This window comes from Chiloscyllium plagiosum, chromosome 14, assembly GCF_004010195.1.
Source record: "Chiloscyllium plagiosum isolate BGI_BamShark_2017 chromosome 14, ASM401019v2, whole genome shotgun sequence".
NCBI lineage: Eukaryota > Metazoa > Chordata > Chondrichthyes > Orectolobiformes > Hemiscylliidae > Chiloscyllium > Chiloscyllium plagiosum.
The window spans coordinates 14,832,744-14,859,269 of NC_057723.1; the positions used below are offsets into that span (position 1 = coordinate 14,832,744).

Here is a 26,526-nt window from a genome sequence, read left to right on the forward strand (position 1 = left end):
TTAATGCCCTTTCAGTTCAAGGAAATTGACAGCATAGTTTTAGCAAAATTCAACCTGTGGAATGGTGCACAGAAGCTCATTTGGCCCATCGCGGCGATGTCAGCTCTATCAAGAAACATTTCACATGAAGCAGCTCACCTGTCTTCTGCTCATGGTCCTGCGCATACCTCCTTTTCAGATAATAATCCAATTCCATGTTGAATGCTGATTGGAACTGTCTTTACCATACACAAGCACAATATTCCAGATCATAACCTAAAAGGTTTTTTTTCCCTCCTGTCCCCATTACTTCTTTTCCCAGTCACTTTAAATGTGTCCTCTGATTCTCAAGCTTTTTCATTAGTGAGAACAATTTCTCTATCAAGACCCGACATGATTTTGAATACCTCTATCAAATTTACTGTCAACTTTTTCCTTTGAGAAGGGCAGTCCCATCCCTCCAACCTATCTGCATAACTAAAGTTCCTCATCCCTGGAACCAAACTCATGAATATTTTATGCACAATCTCTGTTCGCATTCCAACCAACAAGGTACTTAAGCAATTCATTTAAGAATCGAGTTTGCCCTGGGTTTTCCTGTCTGATACTTACAATTGCAATCTACAGATTTTAGAGTCGAAGAGAGTCAGGGATACTTCCAAAATCTGTTGCTACAAGTGCCCATGCAGGATTAGGCGCTCACATTTCATGGAGTCTAACTTAGTGATGAGCTTCTGAGCAGATAAGGGTGTTACGACAATTTTATAAAATAATTCTGCAATTGGAAAGTAAAATCTCCAAAAATATTAGAAATGCAGAATCTTTCTATTCTTTGGTTGGGCAGTAGTTATAACCAAACAAGGGATGTCCAGAAGAGGCAGTGCAGACTCTGATGGGAGGTTTGCCCCAGGCCCACATTATAATGTAATCAGAGAGCTGCCACCACAATACACATTCTTTAATAAGCAGCTTGCTGGTCTGGAGGTGGGGAATCCTGCATGATGGTCACTTGTGAAAGAACTTGTGGCAATACCTAGAGAAACAGTTACATTGAGCATCATGAATATAATGAACCAAAGCACTGGGCCTGCATGTTTCATGCCTGAGAAGCCAACAGCGGCAAGTATATTTTAAAAAGTTTTAAATTACAAAATCCACTGTTACACCTCCCAATAGTCTCTCAAACCATTGTCAGCACTCCCTGACAGCTGCTGACACGTCACAATGGAAAAATAGGTGCCTCCTAATATGAAGGTTAGGGGGCTTAACTGCAACGTTTGACCCTGATCTGCAATTCTGTAGGAGGCTGATGGGATGTTTGGTCATCAGTCTGCAAGGCACCAGAAAATCCTGAAAAATGCAGTGAATAAGTTAGTCTGAGTGCATGCCATTTAATTCTGGTTTTATACACTACTCCAATGACTCTTGTTTGGCTGGAGCTTCTTAATGCACACTGTGTTTTGATGTTAAGGATTTTAAGCCTTACTTCCCTTCTCGATTTCAACTCTTCTACCCACATTTGAACCAAACTTGTAATGAGGTCAGGAACACAGCGGCCCGGGTAAAACCCAAATTGAGCATCAGTCAGCACATTATTTTTGAGTAACGTCATTTAATAGCACTTTTGATGACACCTTCCATCACCTTGATGATGATTGAGAATCAATTCATGGGGGAGTAATTGGGATTGGATTGTTCTGCTTTTTGTGTACAGGATATGCCAGGACAATGTTCCACATTATCTGTTGGCTACTAATGCTGCAATTGTACGGGAACAGCTTGGTTAAGGGAGTGACTAATTCTGAATTAAAAGTCTTCAATGCTATTACTGAAATAGTAACAGTGCATTCAGTCATTTCTTGATTTAACAAGGAGTGAAACAAATTGGCTGAAGGGTGGCATCAGTGAGGCTAGTGACCTCAGGAGGAGGCCGAAATAGTTCATCCACACAGCACTAAAGGCTGAAGAAGATTACAAATGTTTCAGCTTGGTCTTTTACAATGCTATACTGAGCTCCCCTATCATTGAGGATGGGAATATTCGTCGAACTTGCTCCTCCACTGACCTGTTTAATTCTCCACCATGATTCAGGGCTAGATATGACAGGACTGCGGAGATTAGATCTGATTCATTCATTTTGCGTTGCTTAGTTTTGACTATCGCATTTTGCTTGCATTGATTGGAATGCAAGTACACCTCGTCCAGTGTTGTAGCTTAAATCCGTAGCTTAACCAGGCTGACACCTTGTGCTTAAACTAATCTGAACACGAATGAACAGAAGTGGAATGCAATAATTTTATTCTAAGTGCTCTTTAAAAAACTCAGGACACCTAAGACAAAGTTAGCCAATCATTTAAGATGAAATTGGATGGCCATTAATTCCTGAAAATTATTTACCATTGCAATAAATCTCATTTATGAAAGTTCCTTTGATTGTTGCAGGGAGGAATCGATCACTTGCTCCATTGGTCCTTACAGGGCCTGGTTACTAGTTGCAACCTAGCTCCCCTTCAGTTATGATCCATGGCCAACCTCTGTTTATCTAGTCACAGCCTGTATGGCTGTACAATATTATCAGGGCTAAAAATCAGCTTTGCTTTATTGCTTTTTTTACCAGCAACATTTGTTGAGGTCCATTGCAGTCGGGTCGCAATGTTGCTGGGTGAAAGAGAGAAACTACATGTCAGATATCCATTAGCTATAAAGCACTTTGAGGCCAGAAGAGGCACTTTTGAGGTGAGAGTCTTTTCTTCATGTAGCTAAATGTACGTTTCAGTTTGACTGTGATGTCCTTCACAATTATGTGACACTCACACATGGAGAGACGGTAGTGTAATGATGCGGTCTCTGGACTCACTATTAATTATCAAATTATTTTAAAATTATCAATAAATTAATAAGTTCCACCCAGCAAAATGGTCCAGGCTTTCCATTGAAATATTCAACCATTAAGAGTTTCTTCTACCTGTTTCAGTAAACAAATTCAAATTTCTATATTTAAGCTGCTGTCCTGAATTTTGCACAGCGATAGGAATTTTAGGGTGAGACCAGGTGAGAATTGCAACTTGCAACACAGGTTAAAATCACCTGCTTTAGATTTTTTTTAGATTACATTACAGTGTGGAAACAGGCCCTTCGGCCCAACAAGTCCTCACCGACCCGCCGAAGCACAACCCACCCATACCCCTACATTTACCCCTTACCTAACACTACGGACAATTTAGCATGGCCAATTCACCTGACCTGCACATCTTTGGACTGTGGGAGGAAACCGGAGCACCCGGAGGAAACCCACGCAGACACGGGGAGAACGTGCAAACTCCACACAGTCAGTCGCCTGAGGCGGGAATTGAACCCGGGTCTCTGGCGCTGTGAGGCAGCAGTGCTAACCACTTTATGTGATAAGTTCATTGAGAAAATGTAATGTTTAAGAATTCACATTTGCACTTCATTCTGGAGAGTCTGGCATTTTCTGATAAGGAGTATTCTCCCTTAAGAGGGAGTACTGCACATAGAGACTTCTGAAATACCAGATACTCCCTCGTGGCTCAAATAAATAGCGGAATAATAAGCAATTCATAACTGCACATGGTCTAAAAATCTGGTAGTACATTTTGAAAGATGTTATATTATTTCATGGCCAGAAATCACATGACACCCAGTTATAATCCACAGGTTTATTTGAAATCGCAAGCATTTGCAGCACTGTTCCTTCATCAGGTGAAGACTTCACCTCACCACCAAACCTAACCTGGCAGAAGGTTGTTTAAAAATAGTAGGAAATAGATATACCAGATCACAGAGAAAAAAGAATTCCCTGGGAAAGAGCATCAATGGTAATGTCACTGTACAACAGTATTTCAGAAAGGTGAGAAATTTAACATTTTTACGACATTTTGTGTTAAATGTCACGATTCAAGTTCTGCAAATGTAAGTACAGGGGTACAGGCTGGTGGATCACATGCTGATATAAACTTGAGTCTTTAGTACATATAGAATTCAAGAAATGCATATAAAAATCTCATGTTTGGATGGGCCTGGGTGTTTGGTGAGCAGGACCTTGGATAGTTGCCATATTATTAAGCATTGTCTGAAAATTATGTTCTAATCTATTTGATATATCAATCTAATGTAATTAGGGATTGGTAATCTGTGAAATTCACTTTCTCAGGAATCAGTGAATGCTGGGTTAATGAATTAATTGAAGGCTGAATTAAGCCTTGGATGGACAATGTAGTCAGGGTTATGGGTGCCGAATGGAAAGTGGGTTTGAGACCACAATCATTTCAGCCACGATCTTATTGAATGACTGACACTAGAGACTTCAAGTACTCATCAATTTACTGTTGCTGCTAAGAATTCCTATGTCCTTCCAATTTTTCAAGCAAAGTTCTTGAGGGGATTGACTGGACTACCACCTCGGTGTGCTGCCGAGGTGAAGAAGAAGATTTTAAGTCACAGAAGATGCTGTGGGAAAGAGGTCGGGTAGAGAGGTTGCAGTGAGTGAGTACCTGCCTATGGAGGTGAGGATGGAGGAGAGTAGGATAGACTGGAAACGTTATTGGCTTGCTTTTGCTAACCTTTGCAGAAGGAACATACCTGTGCTTACATGCTTAGAAATGCACATTTTTTTGTTGTTTTGATTAATAGGAAGATAAATCTCTAATTCATTTGTCAGTGTTTCGGTGGGGAAGGGCATGGAAGATACAGAATGTGGGGAAATTGATAGGGACATCTGGAAAAACATCCACAGTACAGAGGAGGTGCTGGATGTCTTGAAATGCGTAAAAGTGGATAAATCCCCAGGACCTAATCAGGTGTACCCTAGACCTCTGTGGGAAGCTAGGGAAGTGATTGTTTAGCTCTTGCTAAGATATTTGTCTCATCGATAGTCACAGGTGAGGTGCCGGAAGACTGGAGGTTGGCTAACGTGGTGCCACTATTTAAGAAAGGTGGTAAGGAAAAGCCATGGAACTATAGACCAGTAAGCCTGACATCGGTGGTGGGCAAGTTGTTGGAGGGAATCCTGAGGGACAGGATGTACATGTACAGAAGAATCTCAATTGTCTGGTATTCGATTAACCGAATTTTGGGTGATCCGAACAAGATTGCAAGGTGCTGATGCATGGTTAATTATGTTATCTGGCATCGATTCTCCGGAATTCAATTAGCTGAATGAGATGCTCCCCGTCTGTGTCCTTCAGATAATTGAGGTTCTTCTGTACTTAGAAAGGCATGGACTGATTAGGGATAGCCATCATGGCTTTGTGTATGGGAAATCATCTCACAAACTTGATTGAGTTTTTTGAAAAAGTAACAAAGAAGATTGACGAGGGCAGAGTGGTAGATGTGATCTATATGGACTTCAGTAAGACGTTCGATAAGGTTCCTCATGGGAGACTGATTAGCAAGGTTAGATCTCATGGAATACAGGGAGAACTAGCCATTTGGATACAGAACTGGCTTGAAGGTAGAAGACAGAGGGAAGTGGTGGAGGGTTGGTTTTCACACTAGAGGCCTGTGACCAGTGGAGTGCCACAAGGATCAGTGATGGGTCCATTACTGTTTTGTCATTTATATAAATGACTTGAATATGAACATAGGTGGTGTAGTTAGTAAATTTGTAGATGACACCAAAATTGGAGGTGTAGTGAAGAAGATTACCTCAGAGTACAATGGGATCTTGATCAGATGGGCCAATGGGCTGAGGACTGGCAAATGGAGTTTAATTTAGATAAATGTGAGTTGTTGCATTTTGAAAAAGCATATTAGAGCAGGACTTATATACTTAATGGTAAGGTCCTGCAGAGTATTGCTGAACAAAGACACCTTGGAGTGTAGGTCCATAGTTTCTTGAAAATAGAGTTGCAGGCAGATAGGATAATGAAGAAGGTGTTTGGTATCCTTTCTTTTATTGGTCAGAGCATTGAGTTATAGGAGTTGGGAGGATATGTTGTGGCTGTACAGGGCATTGGTTAGGCCACTTTTGGAATATTGTGTGCAATTCTGGTTTCCTCCCTATCGGAAAGATGTTGTGAAACTTGAAAGGGTTCAGAAAAGATTTACAAGGATGTTGCCAGGGTTGGAGGATTTGAGCTTTAGGGAGAGGTTGAATAGGCTGGAGCTGTTGTCCCTGGTGCGTCGGAGGCTGAGGGGTGACCTTATAGACGTCTATAAAATCGTGAGGGGCATGGATAGAATAAATAGACAAAGTCTTTTCTTGGGGTGGTGGAGTCCAGAACTAGAGGGCATAGGTTTAGGGTGAGAGGGGAAAGAAATAAAAGGGACCTAAGGCAACCTTTTCACGCAGAGGGCGGTATGTGTATGGAATGAGCTGCCAGAGGAAGTGGTGGAGGCTGGTACGTTACAGCATTTACAAGGGATCTGGATGGGTAAATGAATAGGAAAGATTTACAGGCCAAATCTTGGCAAATGGGACTAGATTAAGTTCAGATATCTGGTCGGCATGGACAAGTTGGGCCGAAGGGTCTGCTTCCATGCTGTACATCTCTATGACTCTATTTATTGCCTTTCCTGTCCGAAACTTTCCTGCCAGCACCTGAAAAAAACTGAAATGTAATCCCTTCCCCAAACATGAACAGATTGGATATCCCTGAAATAGAATCTTCTCCCAAACTTTGAATAGATAAATGCCAGTTGACTTTGCTTAATAATAACAAAAAAACCTGATATCTGATAAGTTTGAACTCATAGGTTCAACAATACATAATACATTTACAGCACATATTTTCTGGGCATTGCTGATGAGCCAGCATTTATCTCTATCTGCCTCTGAGGAGGTGATTGTGAGCGACCTTCGTAAACCTCTTGCAGGCTGTATAGTGTATGGATATCAATTGTGCTATTAAGTGGGGAATTCCAGGGTTTTGATCCAGTGACAGTGAAGGAAGCGTTATATAGTTCCAAGTAGAATCAGAGAGATGTACAGTATGGAAGCAGACCCTTTGGCCCAACTTGTACGTGCCAACCAGATATCCTAAATTAATCTCAGCCCATATCCCCTCCTATTCATAGACCCATCCAGTCACCTTTTAAATGTTGCAATTGTACCAGCCTCCACTTCCTCTGGCAGTTCATTCCATGCACGCACTACCATCTGTGTGAAAAGATTGCCCCTTAGGTCCATTTTACATCTTTCCTCTCTCACCTTAAAACTTTGCCTTCTACTTCTGGACTCCCCCACCCCAGGGAAAATTTATCCTATAAATGTCTATCTATTCCATTCATGCCCCTCATGATTTTATAAACCTCTATAAGCTCACCCCTCATCCTCCAATGCTCCAGGGAAAACAGCCCCAGCCAATTCAGCCTCTCCCTATAGCTCAAACTCTCCAACCTTGGCAACACCCTTGTAAATCTTTTTCTGAACCCTTTCAAGTTTCACAACACCCTTCCTATTGATGGGAGACCAGAATTGTACACAGTATTCCAACAGTGGCCTAACCAACATCCTGTACAGCTGCAACATGATCTCCCAATTTCTATATTCAATGCACTAACCAATAAAGGCAAGCATATTAAACAAGAGCAAAGTTAATAAAGCATATAGTATCCTGGGCTTTATCAATAGGTGCATAAAGTATAAAAACAAAGCAGTTATGTACAAAACACTTGTTTTCAGCTGCAGCACTGAACCCAGTTCTGGACACCACACTTTGGGAAGGATGTGAAAGCATTACAGGTGCAGAAAAGCTCTGCAGAAATGGTTTAAGTGATAATAAACTTCAACTCTGTGGATAAACTGGAGCAATTGAGAGGTGATTTGATTAAGAAATTTAAAATCATCAGAGATTTGGACACAGTAGATAAAAAAACACCATTCCCATTGGTGAAAATATTGAGAACCAGAAGGCATAGATTTAAGATGATTGGCAAAAGAAGTAATGGCAAAATGAGGAAAAAACGTTTCTCACGCAGCTGTTGGTTAAGATCTAGGATGCACTGCCTGGAAGTAGTGTGCAGGAGGTTCAACTGAGGCATTTGAGAGAAAATTGGAAAGGAAGAACGAGTCGTGGTATGAGGAGAAGGTGGGGAAAGAATCAGAACAGATTAGCAAGCTGAATGACCTCTTTCTAGCCTCTTACCATTTTATGATTTCATACGTGATCAACTGCCAAAACATTAAGAAAACAAACCCACTGGCTCAAATTTATATTCTCAGAATTGACTCAAAGCCAGTTATTCCGCTTCTCACTCATGTTAATGTGAGATTTTGTTTTATTTTGGCAAAAACAAAAGTAATTTTAAAATATTTATTATTATGCTAGCAAGACAGTCACGTGCAACAATATGTTAAAGGAGGGCATCTCACAATTACAGTAATTCCCAATCTGTGCTTTAGTTCATCTCCGCCCAAGGCAGTCGCTGAGGCAATCATAATTGACTATACTACCACACCCCACCCCAAAACTCGAAGCAAAGAAATCACTGGGATTCCTATTCCTAAGCACTATGTTCCACCACCTACGTTACACTGCTGTCAGATAAGAATGGAACTTGGATTCTGTTGCAGATATAAATCCTGTTGAAACTCATAGCTGTGCATAAAGAATGGTCATTTATGTCTTAGAGATTGCAAGTGCTTGTGAAAACATGCACTCTCAAAATGGGCAATTAGACTTCTAAAAAAAAGCCAATATGTACTTGCAAATTCCTAGGTACATTTCCTTGAACATTAGTCATGTTGCATTGAACTACAAAATGTAAAGCACAGAAATGATCCTTTCAGCCCAACAGATCTATGATCCTCTTCATCTCACCTTATCATGCAACATATCAGGCATCCTTGCAAGAGGATTCGCAGTAGGGTTAAAATCAACGAGGCAAAAACAATGACTGCAGATGCTGGAAACCAGATTTTGGATTAGTGGTGCTGGAAGAGCACAGCAGTTCAGGCAGCATCCGAGGAGCAGCAAAATCGACGTTTCGGGCAAAAGCCCTTCATCAGGAATAAAGGCAGAGAGCCTGAAGCGTGGAGAGATAAGTTAGAGGAGGGTGGGGGTGGGGAGAAAGTAGCATGGGGTACAATAGGTGAGTGGGGGACGGGATGAAGATAAAATCCATGCAACATATCACTCTATTCCTTTTTTCCCTCATGATTATCTAGCTCTCCTTAAAATGATTCTATAATTGTCTCAACCTCTGCTTGTGATAGCAATTTCCACATTTTAAACAGATCTCTGGATTAAAAAAAGTTACTCCTGAATATCTTATTTTATTTGAATCTCATATGTTGTTAAAATATACTTTAACATAACCAGCAACATTGCCTGCTTTGTTCCATGATGAAATGCATTTTATACAAGTCGAAAGCTGATCACAGAACTTCTTAGAATATCCACCTACCCTCTGTGTAGTTTTCTGCTGCAGGTTTTCCACTCTAACTTACTTTCCAGTTCATTTCTTATGTCTGCAGGTACTCGTTTAACCCAGACCTCTCTAAGATTCAAATGCCTCTGGAAGGAATGTCTCATTTGAAAAAAAATCTCCAGATAAATAGTAGCTTCCTGTTGCAATCTGATGAACAAAGACGCAAGCCAATCATGCTAATTAGTCAAACTGCTCTTCTGATGATTCTTAGAATTTATTCAAATTAAGGTGTTTTAATGATAATCGTTTCTTTTCTGTTCTTTTTGAGAAAGGTCTGCATGTTTTGTTCAAACTGTTTACAGTATACTGGTTCACTGAATGATTCTGGAAACATTTAGCTCATGATACCTTGTATCCTGGTGTTGAGTGCACTCTAGGCTTTGAGTCACAGGGTTCTGGAACAAAAATATATACTGCAGTACTGAGGGAGTTCTGAGCTCAAAGGAGATGTTAAACACAGGTCCTATCTGCTCGCTTAGGTGGATGTGAAAAATCATATGGCACCAATCTGAAGAACAGCAGTGGAGTTATCCCTGCTGAACCGGCCAATCTATATCAATCTCTTAATCAACGTATCGAAAATAAAAATTATCTAGTTATTATGAACCATTACAGTTTATGCGAACTTGCTGTGTGCCACTGGGTTGCTATGCTTCCGATATTATAAAGTAAGTACACTTCCCAAAGACAAATATTAAGCACTAGACAAACTCAATTTTTTTTTCACCTGTATGCAGTAGATAGGTCAGGCTTGAAACAGAAGCACAGGAATGCATCCACATTGATTGCACGATGTTTTCATTTTGTGCTAATTTACGAGCATGGGTCAGCTCCGGACACAGCTCCTCAGGAAAGAAATGCTGCCCTTGGGGAGAATACAGGGAAGCTCGGGGCTAAAGGGCTAATTAATCAGTACACACTGATGAAAGCTAGCTATTCTCTTGAGTAGACGATTGAGGACTTGAGTAATTGAAATGTTCAAAATGTTAAAAGGATTCAATGTCTTGATATAAAATCTATTTCCTCTGGTGGAGCAGGTCCAACACAGGCTGGAGGCATAATCTGAAAATTAGTGGTAGGGTATTTAAGGGTAAAATTCAGAAGCAGTTTTTCACCTGTTGTGTTAGGAATTCAGAACTGAAAAACTTGTGTCTATGCTTAAAACTTTCAAGACGGAGGTTGATATATCTTTAGAAATTAATACTTTTTAACGTAGTAGTTTTAACTTGGATTCATCATGTGAGGCTTGGCTCAATGGTAGCAATCTTGTAAGTCAAAAGTTATGGGTTCATCCTCTCTCCAAAGATTACAGTGTGTTGGGGAGGCACCACTTGGGTAAAATAACCTGTACCCTATGTGCCTTTTCCCATGCCATGATCTGAAGAAGATGATGTGAAAGTGCTGGTGTTGGATGAGGTGGACAAGGTCAGAGGTCACACGACACCAGGTTATAGTCCAACAAGTTTATTTGAAATCATAAGCTTTCGGACCACTGCTCCTTCGTCAGATGAAGAAGAGCAAAAGGATTTGGCTGGTGACCGAGGTAATGTTTATCACTCAAACAAGACCTAAAACAGATTGGTTAGTGATTATTACATTACTGTTTATAGGAGTTTGAATTGCACAAATTGAATGCTTATCTTCTACATTTCATACTGACTACACTTCAAAATGACTACTTTGCTTTGAAATGTCTTGCTGTGGGAAAAGTTGCTACGTAAATTTAACTTCCAAAAGAAAACTGTATAAGTACCTGAAGATAAAATGATTTGCAGGTTTGTCGAGAGAGTGCAGAGGTTTGGGACAAATGGAATTACTCATGTACAGAGCTCATGTAGAATAGATAGGCTGAATAATCTCCCTTCTGCGATTCTGATGAAAGGTTACAATCTGAACCATTTCATTAGGTGTCTCACTCACTTGCTGAAACAGTGTCTATAGACACCACACTGGATTTTCACATAAAAGTGCAGTTCCTCCAATCAGAAAGCCTGGAGGGGAAGCGTAGGCCTTTCTCCAAAGTCAAGTCCCTGGAAGCAGAAATCCTGCTCAGCAACAGCTGCTGGCCAATCGAGGCTGACAGCTCTTGTTAATGCCACTAAGAAGACCTAGCTACTGCCAGCAAAGTTGTTGATTTTTTTGAGTTAGCCTGTTCAAAGGGAGTCGGTGGAACTTTAAACCAAACCTCTGACCCAAAGGTAGCGATACCAATAGCCCTCTACTGCCTGTACTACAAATGCATCTTCGTTGACTATCCAATCCAGGGAGGGGACCCAAACCAATGTCAGGCTCAGAAGCTGGGATGCTATCCACTACAATACATCCCCAGGACTGCTGTATGATGGGTCCTCACCATTGACTATAATGCTGTAAAATCCATCTGGGAGATTTGCTGTTTATTTTCTCTGTCCAGGGCTTGGTTGGTCTAGTGTGGTCAAGGGAAACCATTTGCTAATCTAAGGAGAAGAGGCATTTGTCTAAACAAAATGTAATATGTTGAAGATGTAATATCAGGAGATCTAATGAGATCCTGAATCTTTCAGGCATTTGGTGAGTGGTGAGTTTCTCACTCAGCAACAATGAGGTGCTAATTGAGAAGATTATACTTTATTAAGCTCCTTATTAATGCCACAAGTCTCGTTATTAATGTTTGACCTTATGCTAACAAACATGCCAAACCAACTGGGCACCAGGAATTCTTAACATGGAGGTTAGAGCGGGTAGCTGGCAATTTCAGGTCATCGTTCCACGTTTGACATTGGGCACTAAGTTCTCAGCATGAACCCTTTCAAATTTCACAAAATCCTTCAAATTTGGGCCAAATGACCTCCTTCCTCATTTTAATGATTGCATGATTCAAACGACCCTCATGGCATATGTCCAATCCATAGTGAAACACAAGCTCTTTTTGACACATTTCATGTCTTTCCTTCAATAAAGCTTTAGTTTATGCTGAATCAGACTTTTGTGGGTGTCATACCTCTCTTGTAGTCTTAGCAACCTAGCAGTAGAGGTTAGCAGGAGAGCAAATTCTGACTGTCTTCACATCTGTGCATTTTCCATCCTGTCATAGGATCCAAGTCAGAATAATGACTCCTAACTTGTTTCTAGGCAAAAGTAAGGACTGCAGATGCTGGAGATTAGAGTCGAGAGTGTGGTGCTGGAAAAGCACAGCAGGTCAGGCATCATCAGAAATAAAGGGCTTTTGCCCATAACATCAATTTTCCTGCTCCTCAGATGCTGCCTGATCTGCTGTGCTTTTCCTAACTTGTTTCTCCTTAGTGCACAAACTGGCAGATGCAGTATCACTTCAGTTTGAGGGGTATAAGGGGAGTGGAGTGGCCTCTGAGAACCAGTCCCTGTGCCTTTGCTTCCAACATCCCTTTCTGCACCACTGTATACCCCGGCTTCCCTCTCTGAGACCCTCAGCCCCAGAAATCACCACACACCTCCAAAAGGTTGAGTTACCAGGATGTTTCCACTTAAGTGTAGCTCAGGCTGTACCAGTAAATGTCATTATAATGGACACTTTGTGTTCAGGCACGTACAGGGAACAGGCTATACCTTTGGATGTTCACTTGTTATTCTTACATTCATTCATTTTGAGCCGACCTGGATATTCCCAGCATCACAGCCTTGGCATTGCCTTGCCATGTCTTTATACGCTTTGACCCCTTAGCCAGGAATTTTGTTATTTCTAAAATATACTTTATTCATAGAAGCCTTTATACATGTGTATAGGCACTAGAACAATTTGATTCTGTACGGTCTTTATATATGGAGGACAAACATACCCCCCCCCCAAGGCATTTGTACTTATACAAAACTATATTTATGGGAATATGACACACCGAAGGGCCAGAAAACTAAATGGACCCCCATTGTATTTTGGCTGCAAGACCTTAGATGGCAGCCTTTCCCCACTGCGCCTTGGCGGCAGTTGCCAAGCTTGAGCCAGAGATACTGCTGTATCTCCATGTTGTTTAAGATGAACACAAACCATGATGAAACATATCATGGTGGGCAGCAGGCCTCAGTCAAGTCAGGGGAGATAGCCTTCACTGAAGGGATCTTGCCACAGTTGGGAAGAACTCTCCAAAAAAACCTTGATGTAAATTAGTCAACAAAATGTAGGATTCAACTCATTGTTATTAACTGAGTCCTTAATATTAGGTCAAATTTTCTTCAAAAATGTTCCTATGAAGTATCGTGGGATGTTGTTTTATGGTCAGGATATTAAATGAATGCAAGTTATTTGAATCAATGGGTTCAAACAGATGGTAATATGTCAGAAGCCAAACTTTAAATCTCTTAGGTCAAAGTCTGCAGCAATGAATCTCGATAATGCAAAAATAAAGAAAAAACTGGACATATACAGCTGGCAACATCTCTGGAGACAGAAACAAAGTTAATATTTCAAATCCAAAGGCTTTCTTGAAAGAAAGGTCACATTGAATAGGTAGATAAGGTTATAAAAAAGGCCCATGGCATGCTTGCCTTCATTGGAAGGGGCACTGAGTATAAGGATAGAAATGTTATGTTGCAGCTTGACAGAACTTTAGTTAGGCCACACTTGAAATACTGTGTCCAGTTTTGGCCACCACACTACCAGAAGGATGTAGATGCTTTGGAGAGGGTAGAGAAAAGGTTTCGCAGGATGTTGCCTGGTATGGGGGATTTTAGCTATGAAGAAAGGTTGGTTAGACAGGGTTTGTTTTCACTGGAATGCAGAAGGTTGAGGGGGTTTAGAAGTTTATAAGATTGTGAATGGCATGGATAGAGTGGAAAGTCTGAGGCTTTTTCCACTGATGGAGGGGACACAGTTTCAGGTTGTGGGGGGGAAAGTTTAAAAGAGATGTGCGAGGCAAGTTTTTCACACAAAGGCTGGTGAGTACCTGGAATGCATTGCCAGAGGAAATGGTGGAAGCAGACACAATAGCAGCAATCAAGAAACACCTTAACTAATACATAAATAGGAAGCAAATAGAGGGTCAAAGTTCCTGTAAGTGAAGACAATTTTAGCATGCCAGGGCAAAATGTGTTGGTGCAGGCTTGAAGAGCTGAAGGGCCTGTTCCTGTGCTGTGTTGTTCTTTGGATTCAAAATGTTAACTGTTCCTTCCTCCACAGATGCTGCCAGACATGGTGAGTTTCTCTTGCATTTTCTGTTTTTATTTCAAATTTCCAACATCTACAGCATTTTTATTTAACCTGGATAATGTTTTGTTTTGCTTGAAAGACAACCTCTTGTTGCTTCAGTTCAGACCTAAACCAGCAGCAAAGTGGCTAATTGCCTGGATTTAATGAACAATGATTTAAAGAGCAGAAAAAGACTTGTGATTTCAAAATATAAAAAAATCTTTCTCTCGGACATGCAAGGTGTTAGCTAATGAGCCATTTGTCACATCTGTTAGAATATAAAAAGGTAGGAAATGATGGCGCATGAGTGAATGAAAACAAGCCATTCATTGAAAGGTGCTTGCCTCAGCACGTTGTATAATGAAATGAGGTTAAACTTCATTGTCCAGGAAAATAACGCCTTTGCTTTCTTTGGCAGCAGTTGAATGATATAAACAAAGATGCATTGTGGCTCAGTGGCTGTTTCTCATAACCTGTGCAATCTAGTAATCTGCTAGCTAGCCTCTCAACTCTCAACCTGCATGTCCACTAGATGCCATTGCTTGCTTGCACTATGTCTCAGCACTAAGGAGAAAGTCCTGGGGAAGCTGAATGGTCTAGAGGTGAATAAATCACCCAGACTGGATGGACTACACCCCAGGGTTCTGAAGGAGATAGCTGAGGAGATTGTGGAGGCAACTGGTGGTGATCTTTCAGAAATCACTGGAGTCAAGGAGTGTCTCAGAGCACTGGGAATTGGCTAATGTAACACTTACATTTATGAAGGGAAGGAGGCAGAAGACAGGAAACTATAGGCTCCATTGTTAAGGATGAGATTGCAGAGTACTTGGAAGTTGAAACTTTATTGCTGGAACAGCACAGCAGGTCAGGCAGCATCCAGGGAACAGGAGATTCGACGTTTCGGGCACAGGCCCTTCTTCAGCAGGCCTGTGTTTCGGCCTGTGCCCGAAACGTCGAATCTCCTGTTCCCTGGATGCTGCCTGACCTGCTGTGCTGTTCCAGCAATAAAGTTTCAACTTTGATCTCCAGCATCTGCAGACCTCACTTTCTCCTCGAGTACTTGGAAGTACATGGTAAAATAGGGCTGAGTCAGCACAGTTTCGTCGAGGGGACTTCATGCCTGACAAGTCTATTAGAATTCTTTGATGAGGTAACAAGCAAGTTAGACAAAGGAGAGCCGAGGATTTGAGCTATTTGGATATTCAGAAGGCCTTTGACAAGGTGCCGCACATAAGATAAGAGCCCATGGAGTTAGGGGCAAAGTACTGGCATGGTTGGAGGACTGGCTGTCTGGATAGAAGGCAGAGTGTGAGAATAAAAGGGTCCTTTTCAGGATGGCAGCTAGTGACTAGTGGAGGGGTCAGCGTTGGAACCACAACTATTCACTTTATACATTAAGGATCTGGATGAAGGGACTGAAGGCATTATTGCTAAGTTTGCAGATGACACAAAGATAGTAGGTGGAAGGACAGGTAATGTTAAGGAAGCGGGGGAGGCTATATAAGGACCTGGACAGGAAAGGACAGTGGGCAAAAAAGTGGCAGGTGGAATACAATGTGGGAAATTGTGAAGTTGTGCACTTTGGTAGGAAGAATAGAAATGGGGAATTCTAAATGGGGAAAGGCTTCAAAAATCCAAACCACAAAGGGACTTAGAAATCCTAGTTCAGGATTCCCTTAAGGTTAACGTGCAGGTTCAGTTAGCAGTTAGGATGTCTTGTCCTGTTCGAATTTTATAGGTTTCTATGAGATCCACCCCCCTCATTCTTCTGAACTCTGATGAATATAGTCCAAAGTGGATTCTGTGGTGAGGGTGCTCTGAGGCTGCTGTAAGGTAGGGTGTTCCCACTTTTGGCATCCACTCTCCCTTGTGCCATTGTAAAACACATTGAGATCTGTTCCACCATTAAAAACACTATATAAATTAAAGCAGCTGTTGTTTCTCGTAACCTATATAAATGCTGATGATAACATTGAGTGCCGTGGGCCATTACCTCTTTCTACACGTAAGGTAGCCCACCCACAAAAATGAATTATTTGCTGGCTTACATAGACTTTAACATCAGGGGAGGTTAGCAGCCAAAAATGTGAAGTGATGACTATGAGTTGCAAGCAAACATGATTGCACAATTGGGCTTTGTAGCAGCTGCACAAACGTGTTCATGTGCATGTGCAGGTACTTCAGTGCTGCTCCTGGTGTCTGAAAATCTCTATGCAATAAAAACCTGCATCGATACAGCTCCTTAATCGCTGGAAAATATCCACATTTCACAGTATTTTAAGCCTTAAATTGACATCAAACCAAAGAACATTTGGACAGATTATTAAAATCTTGGACAATGATGCAAGTTTTAATCAGAGTCGAAAGGAGAGTGTTGATGAAACAGAAAACCTTAGAACAAGGACTACAGAGCATCAGATCCAGACTGGTGGAGACAGCTACTTACGCTGTGACACAAGGAGAGAGAACTGCGGTAGAACCCAGAGTTGGAGAAATGCAGAATTTTTGGAGGGTTATGAAGCTGAAGGATATTGCTGAGATAATGAGGGCCTGGCCAAAAAGATATTCAAAAGCCAGACTTGTGTTTATAAAATTGGGGTGTTTCTGGACCACAGCCGAAGTAGTCACCAAGCACAGAGATGGATGGAACTTGGCGCAGCTTGGAATACAAGCAGCAAGGTTTTACATGAGCTAAGGTATATGAATGATGGATGATGCATAGTTTAAGTAACATTTTATGTAATAGGCTTTCTTTTTAAGTAACAATTGTGGCCTATATTTTACAGACCCCACTGGTGTATTTGAAGGTGGGAGGGGTCTTGTAAAATGTAGTGCCTGCACACCACCTTCACCCAACCCCAACCTGCCCATCGTGTAAGATACTCAGGGATCTTAATGGGTTAGATGTGGAGACAGTATTTCCTCTTCTAGGAGAATCTAGAACAAAGGGTCACTGTTTAATAAAATTGGGTGGTCACCCACTTAAAGTGGACATTAAGTTTTTCTTTCTCTTGGAGGGTCGTGAGTTATTGCAACTTCCTCCCTGAAAGGATGGTGGAAACCGAGTCTTTGACTATTTTTAATGTAGAGGTTGTAGATTCCTGTTAAGCAAAGGGATTAAAGGTGATCAATTTAGACAAGAACACAGATTTGAGATCACCATTAATCAGCCATGATCTTATTGATTGGTGGAACAGGTTCAAGGGGCCAAATGGTATATTAGTCCTTTTAATTCATATGTTTGAATGCTCATGTGTCTCCAATTTTACAGTGTACAGTGGAGATGTTTGACTGCCAGAACAACCATGACCTCTTGTGACTCTTCAGTGGTCGGGAAGTCCAGAACAAAGAGCAAAAAAGGCTACACAGTCCATCAAGTTTGCACCAACTCTCTGAAGAGTATTCTGCCCAGATCCAAACACCTGCCTTGTAACACAACATTTACCATGGCTCATCTACCTAGCCTACACATCCCTGGACACTGCAGACAATTTATCTTGGTCAATACACCTAAATGGCATATCTTTAGACCGTGGGAAAAACCAGAGTGCCCTGCAAAACCCAGACAGACACGGGGAGATGTACAGACCCTACACAAACAAACGGTCACCTGAGGCTGGAATTGAACCCAGTTGCCCAGCACTGTGAGGCAGTGGTGAGTCACCTGGGCTTTGAAGTTGTCCAGTTTTCTGAAGTATAGGAGAAAGTGAGGACTGCAGATGCTGGAGATCAGAGCTGAAAATGTGTTGCTGGAAAAACGCAGCAGGTCAGGCAGCATCCAAGGAGCAGGAGAATCGACATTTCGGGCATGAGCCCTTCTTCAGGAGTATATACCAATATGCAGGGATTAGTGCTGCTGGTAAACAATGACCTTAGACTCGGATTTGAGATGCTGGTCCTCTATTATTTTCACAAGTCGTTCTACTAACAGAAAGTATTATCTGCAGTAAACTCTCCGTTTTCCAGCACCCAGGCAACCAATAAAGGCAAAACTTCTGCAGCTGCTGGTAACAAACACAAGGAATGCTGGAGAAATTCTGCAGGTCTGTCAGCATTCATGGAAAGAAAAACAGAGTTAATGTTTCAGTCTGGTATGACTCTTCAGAGCTGTTCTCAACTGACAGACACTTTATAGTCTGGATTTTCAACTATTGTTTCAGGCTGATTTTTGTTTAAAAAATGACACAATAATAATATGGTGAAGTATTTTGATGATACCTATAAATGACAAATACCAAAATTAGTTTGAAACAGAAACAAATAAATGCTGAATTTGGAAATTGCAAATCTGATATCACAGGCAGGCCAGCAGAGCTTAATTTGAAGTCCACTGATTGTGTAGTAAGCTGATTGTACTAGAACCAGTCCAATTCTTACTGCTTTAGAAATAAATATTAAGTGGGTTCTGGGAGGAGGAATTCATTCCAGTAATTTACTGATGAGCCATGAGGTGAAAATGTCCTCTCCAAAAGAATGAAATAATGTTCACCAGGAAAAAGTTAAAATCTGCTAAATGTTGTTTGAATTCAAATCAGCACATGGTAGCAATAAAATATATGCCGCTCACAAACCTCACTGGAAAAGCTTCTTGAAGCTTGCAAATAGTTCACAATATTGTATGCTTTTGACAGAACAAACAGCATTTGCAAAGTGAAGAGGGTGGGGTCATATTAGAGATTTCTAAGATGAGCTCCTCTTGTGTGGTAGTTGGAACACTCATCTCTGAAAACTGCAGCATGACGCACATCGTATATTAAGCAAAGTGCAGTGGCTGTCATACAGAAACCAAACCTGCTGCTGATATGCTGATCACATCATTGTGCTCCCCTTTCATCATCATAAGAAATAGAAACAGGAGTGGGCCATTCGTTCCATCGAGCCTGTTCTACCGTGCAAAAAGATCATGAGTTATCTGCTTACCTCCATCTTCCTGCCTGTCCCTGTTAATCCTAACCTGTTTATTGACCAAAATCTGTCCAACCCAGCCCTAAATATATTCAACGACACAACCTCCACTGCTCTCTGTGGGAGAGAATTTCAATGACTAACAACCCTCTGTGATAGGAAATTTCCCCTCAGTGCTGTCTTAAGTAGGGGTCCCCTAACTTTTAGACTTTGGATATTGGCCCCTGGCTTTTGGTTCTCCCATGTGAGGCAACATCTTCCAGTATGTATGTTTCAATAAGATTACCTCTCATTCTTGTAGACTCCAAGAGTGTGTGCTTAATCTTCTCAACTTTTCCTCACTAAATAACCCCACCATCCACCATTGAACTTTTTCTGAATTGCTTCTAAAGCAAGTGAAAAGCCCAAAACCTCCTGGCAACATAGGTGTGAACTCAGCAGGAAATGACTAAGATTGGCCTTGGTGCTGGTGGCCTCCGTTGCCAGAACCTGGAGGCTTCTAGATGCTCAAGTCCGCTGGTTGATTCCTGTTGCTCTGAGAACCCACCTGTGAGAAGCTAAGTTCCTCATCTATTCTTCTCCCAGGGCTTGGGTTGAGAGGAGGTCAGTAGGGTGGTGGGGGGCCGAGGGGGGAAGGTGGGGGGGTGGGGGGTGGAGTTTGGTGGGTCCATGGAATTGGAGGTAGAGCAGAGTCATGACTTTTCCAGGTCATCTTCTTGCCTCCCATCACCAGCTCTAACTGCTGAGAGATTGGGGCAATTAGAGAGCCTATGTGCCCCCTGCCAACTGCCCAATGTGTCACCATAGTTTCTCAGTCAGGAAGCTAGCCATTGATCTTGCTGACAGAGAGGCAGGAAATTGAGGAGGTGACAACTTAAGGCCCTTAAGTGTCATTAATTGTCCAAAAGTAGTGAGTCTAGAAAGTCTACATTGCTCAGATCTTAATTGCTGAGGGGGGAAATATTGGGACAAGATACCCCTGAAAATAAATTCACCTCACCACCTCCCTCACCAGTTCAGGGAGGGCAATATCATGCCTAGGCACTTCCTAAATGCAAATTATTAATTGTGCTGAAAGGTTACTAAAAAGACGATGTTATCGTAACAGCATTGCTTCCTTCTAGTGTGTGGAAATTGCTACTCTTGTAGCTGATGGTGCAATATTTTGGAGGTATGTTAACCGTAATCTCACCTTAATTCTTCCTTAAAATGAGCTAATAATGAGCTTTCCAAAACCATGTGCGCACTTGTACACAAATTTGTTTCAGCTTGTCTGATTAAGATAGGTTAATTTCTACTATTTATTTTGTAACTGCGTGGAGTCTCAAAAGGAGGTCCACCAAATTTTCTTGGCAGTAAAATCAAGAAGCTTTGGAGGGAGATTATGTTTAATTTTCATATTTCTATTAATTCAGTGACTGCGCTCTCACCTCTGAGATGGACAGGGAGTTCAAGCCCAAGGGGACTAAACAAAAAATAGTAGTGACATTCAATGAAATGCTTCAATGTCAGGGGTACTATCTTTCTGATGCAACATTAAAACCAGATTCCACGCAGATCCTGCTCAAATCTAGGTCTGAAAGTACAATTTGAAGATATGTAAGGGAATTTCTATTAAACCTATTTATCTCTCAACCAATGTCACCAAAGAATAGATTAGATGGTCACCATTCTTCTTATTTGTGAAGTTTTGCTCCTATGCCTAACATACTTGCTCAACCAATTTGGGTACAGAACTGGCACAAGGGTAGAAGACAGAGGGTGGTGGTGGAAGGTTGTTTTTAAGACTGGAGACCTGTGACCAGTGGAGTGCCACAAGGATCGGTGCTGGGTCCTCTACTTTTTGTCATTACATAAATGATTTGGACGCGAGCATAAGAGGTACAGTGAGTAAATTTCCAGATGACACCAAAATTGGAGGTGTAGTGGACAGCGAAGAGGGTTACCTCAGATTACAACAGGGTCTGGACCAGATGGGCCAATGGGCTGAGAAATGGCAGTAGGAGTTTAATTCAGATAAATGCGAGGTGCTGCATTTAGGGAAAGCAAATCTTAGCAGGACTTATACACTTAATGGTGAGGTCCTAGAGAGTGTTGCTGAACAAAGAGACCTTGGAGCCAGGGTTGGAGGATTTGAGCTACAGGGAGAGGTTGAATAGACTGGGGCTGTTTTCCCTGGAGCGTCGGAGGCTGAGGGGTGACCTTATAGAGGTTTACAAAATTATGAGGGGCACGGATAGGATAAATAGACAAAGTCTTTTCCCTGGGGTCGGGGAGTCCAGAACTAGAGGGCATAGGTTTAGGGTGAGAGGGGAAAGATATAAAAGGGACCCAAGGGGCAACTTTTTCACGCAGAGGGTGCTACGTATATGGAATGAGCTGCCAGAGGAAATGGTGGAGGCTGGTACAATTGCAACATTTAAGAGGCATTTGGATGGGTATATGAATAGGAAGGTAGGAAGGGTTTGGAGGGATATGGGCCGGGTGCTGGCAGGTGGGACTAGATTGGGTTAGGATATCTGGTCGGCATGGACAGGTTGGACCGAAGGGTCAGTTTCCATGCTGTACATCTCTATGACGCTATGACTCGAAATGAAATCTGCCATCGAGTAAAGTCTCATTGTTGATATCTTCGCCATTCACAAATTAAAACTGTAAGAAATAAGAACAGGAGTAGGCCATTTGACCCCTCAAGCTTGCTACATAAGCACTTTCCAGCCTTCTTCCCAAATCCTTGATTTCCTTTCTGATCAAGAATGTATCCATGTCAATTTTAAATATATACAAGGACAGTGACCCCACTACTCTCTATGGCAAGGGGTTCGAAAGACTGATAACTCTCTCAGAGAAGAAATTCCTCTTCAGCTTAGTTTTGATTGATGCCCCTTTATTCTGACACTAAGCCATAAGTCCATAGAACCATAAGATATTGGAGCAGAATAAGGCCATTCAGCCCATCAAGTCTGCTCTGCCATTTGAATATCGCTGATATATTTCTCAACCCCATTCTCCTCCTCCTCCCCGTAACCTTTGATTCCTTTACCAATCAAAACCCTATCTACATCTGTGTTAAAGACACACAAGACTTAGCCTCCACAGCTTTCTGTGGCAATGAATTCCACAGATTCACCACTCTCTGGCTGAAGAAATTCCTCCTCAGCTTGGTTCTAAAGGGTCATCTCTTCATTCTGAAGCTGTGCCCTCAAGTCTTAGTCTCTCCTGCTAGTGGAAACATTTTCTCCAAGTTGGCTCAATCCAAGCCTCTCAGTATGTCCTCTGATTCCAGGCTGTCCCATGGGGGGAAGCATCCCATTTATTCTGTCAGGTCTCTTAAGAATCCTCTCCGTTTCAATGAGATCACCTCTCATTCTTCTAAATTTCAATAAGCAGAGTCCCAACCTGTTTAACCTTTGCTCATAAGACAATCCCTCCACACCAGGGATCGTCCTAGTGAACCTTCCCTTACCTGTCTTCAGTGAAGTAACATTTTTCTTAAGTAAATTATCACTTATCCAAATAAGAAAATAAACAGAAAAGGCAAACACCATGAAGAACAGAACTATGAAACACTTCTAACGATGAAGTAATGAAAATATTGGTAAATGCATATCACATGTGTGCTGGTGGCCATGTTGTATTTCAATGCAGATGTTTCACAATGCAGTATTGTATGCTGGCCCCCATCAACTTCACCTGAACTGCCAAATAATAAGCTGAATCAAAAAGAGAAATTGCAGGAGAAATTCAGGTCTGGCAGCATTTGTCGAGCTATGCCAAATAATAAGACTTGGTTTGGCCAATTCTACTTAGTCATTCACTGCACTGTTTCTTCAATTCTTGCAGAATCTTAAATTGCACTGGGTGTTATAGTCAGCAAAGTTTTGGATGGCTAGAACTTATCCTTTTGATTGCCATACTAAAACATGTTCCCCAGAACACCTCTCTCATGTACAATGGAACGTTACTGTATTTAAAAAGTAAGTCTTCCATTTCACAGCATTTTAGAATGTTCTGAGCATGTACAAAAGCAGCATAAGTTAATGAAAGACTTTTCTTTAAGGCCAGCTTCACTTCATCCTGGCTCACGCTATGCAATTCTTTTTTCATCAATTAATAATGTATGTGGCTCCTCCGTCATGCTTTAGAACTACATCGATAGAGGTACATTTTGCAAATTTCAATCTCAGATACAGAAAATCCTGCAACGGGATGTAGGGTTCAGGACCTGATGAATTATTCACAAATTTTAAATATGCATTCACAGTCGACAAAGGTCTGCACTCAAATTGAAATTTGCAGCATCCAATCTGTGGTGTTTTGAAAACTCTAGTTTTCTTTAATCATTGGTGATTCTTCATGATCATTATTACTGAATATGAAAGCTATTCAGCTAGTAACAATTCCTTTCGTTCAAAGCTCATTAAACCGAATGCTCACCACTTAGCACGTAGCTGCTTCACCTGACTTTTCATTAGAGGAAACAACAAAGCGTTTTCCACACGAGTGATATGTATAAGTGACTCGAAGCTAGACCTTCTAGGATTTAAAATCTAGGATTTAACATCAATTAAGGAAACTCAGTAAACTTTTTAAAACTGTTACAAAGTTAGAAATAAGAGCGAAAATTATTATTCCTCTGAAATGTACACTGAACTACATGGACTAGATTTCAAATGGAATAGTATAAAAATAGGGGAGTTTTGTTTAAACTAAATCAAAATCACATGATACCTGGTTACAGTCCAACAGGTTTATTTGAAACCGCAAGCTTTTGGAGCACCCGCTCCTTCATCAGGCAGCTAGACCACACCTAGAATACTTCTCAACAGTATTGGTCCTATTACTTAAGGAAAGAAATACTGGCATTGGAGGTAGTCCAGACAAGGTTCACTAGGTTTATTCTGAATATGGAAGATATTTTTTGAGAAGAACTTAAGTAGATTGGGCTTGTATTCATTATAGTTTAGAAGATTGTGAGGTGACCTTATTGAAACAAACCAAATTTTTAGAAGGATTGACAGGGTAGATGCTGGGATGTCATTTCCTGTTGTGGGAGAAGACCAAAGGGCATTATCTCATGGTCAGGGGTTGCCAGGTTAGGACAGAATTGAGGAATATTTTCTTTAAGAGTAGAGAATCTGTGGAATTCTTTACCAGAGAGGGCTGTAGAAATTTGTTCTTCAGGATATTCAAAGCTGTGATAGATAAATTTTTAATTGGTAAGGGAGTCGAGGGCAACTGGGGAAAAGGCAAGAAGTGGAGCTGAGGATTAGCAGATGGGCCACAATGTCATTGAATGGTTCAGGAGACCAGTTGGGCCAAGAGCATACTTCTGCTTCAACGTCAAATGGTCACCAAGCGGATTGTATCATGCTTTAATGATGTCCAATGAACAGTTAGTGCATAAATAAGAAGGTAAATCTGGTCTTGTGGTTCAATGGTAGTGTCCATGCATCTGCTTCAATTTTATGCAAGCAACTTGATATTTAAAAAGAGCTGGTCATGAGTGAACAACTTCATTCAAATGCTGCACTCCAAAATGTAATAGAAGTCTGCTACCAGAGCACCAAAAATAGCAAACAGCAGAATTTTAGTTCCAAAAACTGAATTGGCTAAATTTAAGTATACCAAAAGAAATAAGGCAACTAATTTGTGGAACTTAGTGATAGAAATATTATGAAAACTCAGTAGATAAACAAAATATCAATATATTCATCACTTATAATATTTCATGTGCTTTGCAGGCAATTGAAAAAGCACTTTGGAAGTGTAGTCCCTGATGTAATGGAAGAAATCATTGAGCAAGCTCCCAAAACCAACAATGAGGTAATGGTAGGATAATCTATTTTAGTGATGTTGGTTGAAGGGCATGTATTGACCAGAACATGAAAAAGACCTAAATAAAAACTGAAAGAACTGCAAATGCTGCAAATCAGAGACAAAAATAGAAATTGCTGGAAAAGCTCAAAAGGTTTGGCAGCAGCGTTGAGAGAAAAATCAGAGATAATGTCTTGGGTCAAGTAACCCTTTCTCAGAATTGAAACATTAACTCTGATTTCTCTGCTCAGCTGCTGCCAGATCTGTTGAGCTTTTCCAGCCATTTCTATTTTTGTCTATTAAAAAGACCTAACCTTTTTTGCACATTGTCTTGGGGGATATGGGACTTCAGTATAACATCTAATTAATGGTTAGTACCTTTGACAATGCAGCACTGCCCAGTACTGGGCTACAGAGCCAACCCATCAAATGCAGCCACATTTCAGGAATTTGGATCAAATCTATGATTTTCTGACTCCGAGGTCACAGTACTTCCAGCATCACTGAAACAGTTTGATTGATATCATTTACTGTTTGTGAGATCTTGTGCAAATTAGCTCCCTAATGTAACGGTGTTTCATTTATTACACTGCAAAAATACTCAATTGGTTGTACAGTGCTTCAGTGCATTCTGTGGTTATTAAAAGTGCAAGCCTTATTAATGCAAGACTTTCTCTTCCTTATCACCACAGACTCATGTGCTCACTACAATATCTGCTGAGGTTACAGAATTACATAATTACCTTTTGCTGGCTGGACAGCCAATGAATATAAATGAGTCCTTTCAACAAGGTATTAATTTAAAGTTTGGGAGAAGATTTGTAGCTCGAGTGCTTGTTGTTGTGGTCTGTTTGCCGAGCTGGGAATTTGTGTTGCAGACATTTCGTCCCCTGTCAAGGTGACATCCTCAGTGCTTGGGAGCCTCCTGTGAAGCGTTTCTGTGATGTTTCCTCCAGCATTTGTAGTGATTTGTTTCTGCCGCTTCCGGTTGTCAGTTCCAGCTGTCCGCTGCAGTGGCCGGTATATTGGGTCCAGGTCGATGTGCTTATTGATTGAACATGGGGTGAGTGCCATGCCTCTAGGAATTCCCTGGCTGTTCTCTGTTTGGCTTGTCCTATAATAGTAGTGTTGTCCCAGTTGAACTCATGTTGCCTGTCATCTGAGTGTGTGGCTACTAAGGATAGCTGGTCATGTCGTTTCGTGGCTAGTTGGTGTTCACGGATGCAGACCGTTAGCTGTCTTCCTGTTTGTCCTATGTAGTGTTTTGTGCAGTCCTTGCATGGGATTTTGTACACTAC

General features: G+C 41.3%; 1 protein-coding gene across 3 annotated transcripts in view; it reads right to left on the bottom strand.

Annotated features, from left to right (window-relative positions):
* The window catches only part of LOC122556511 (protocadherin Fat 1-like), a 156,069-nt gene that overhangs the window by 99,909 nt on the left and 29,634 nt on the right, over positions 1 to 26,526 (bottom strand). The window contains exon 1 of one of the 3 annotated variants that reach the window (XM_043703234.1): positions 9,718 to 9,766. The exons of the other annotated variants lie outside the window; for them this stretch is intronic. The gene's annotated coding sequence lies outside the window, so the exon portion shown is untranslated. Of the gene's footprint in view, positions 1 to 9,717; positions 9,767 to 26,526 lie in introns of those variants that run through there. 3 annotated transcript variants of the gene reach the window in all.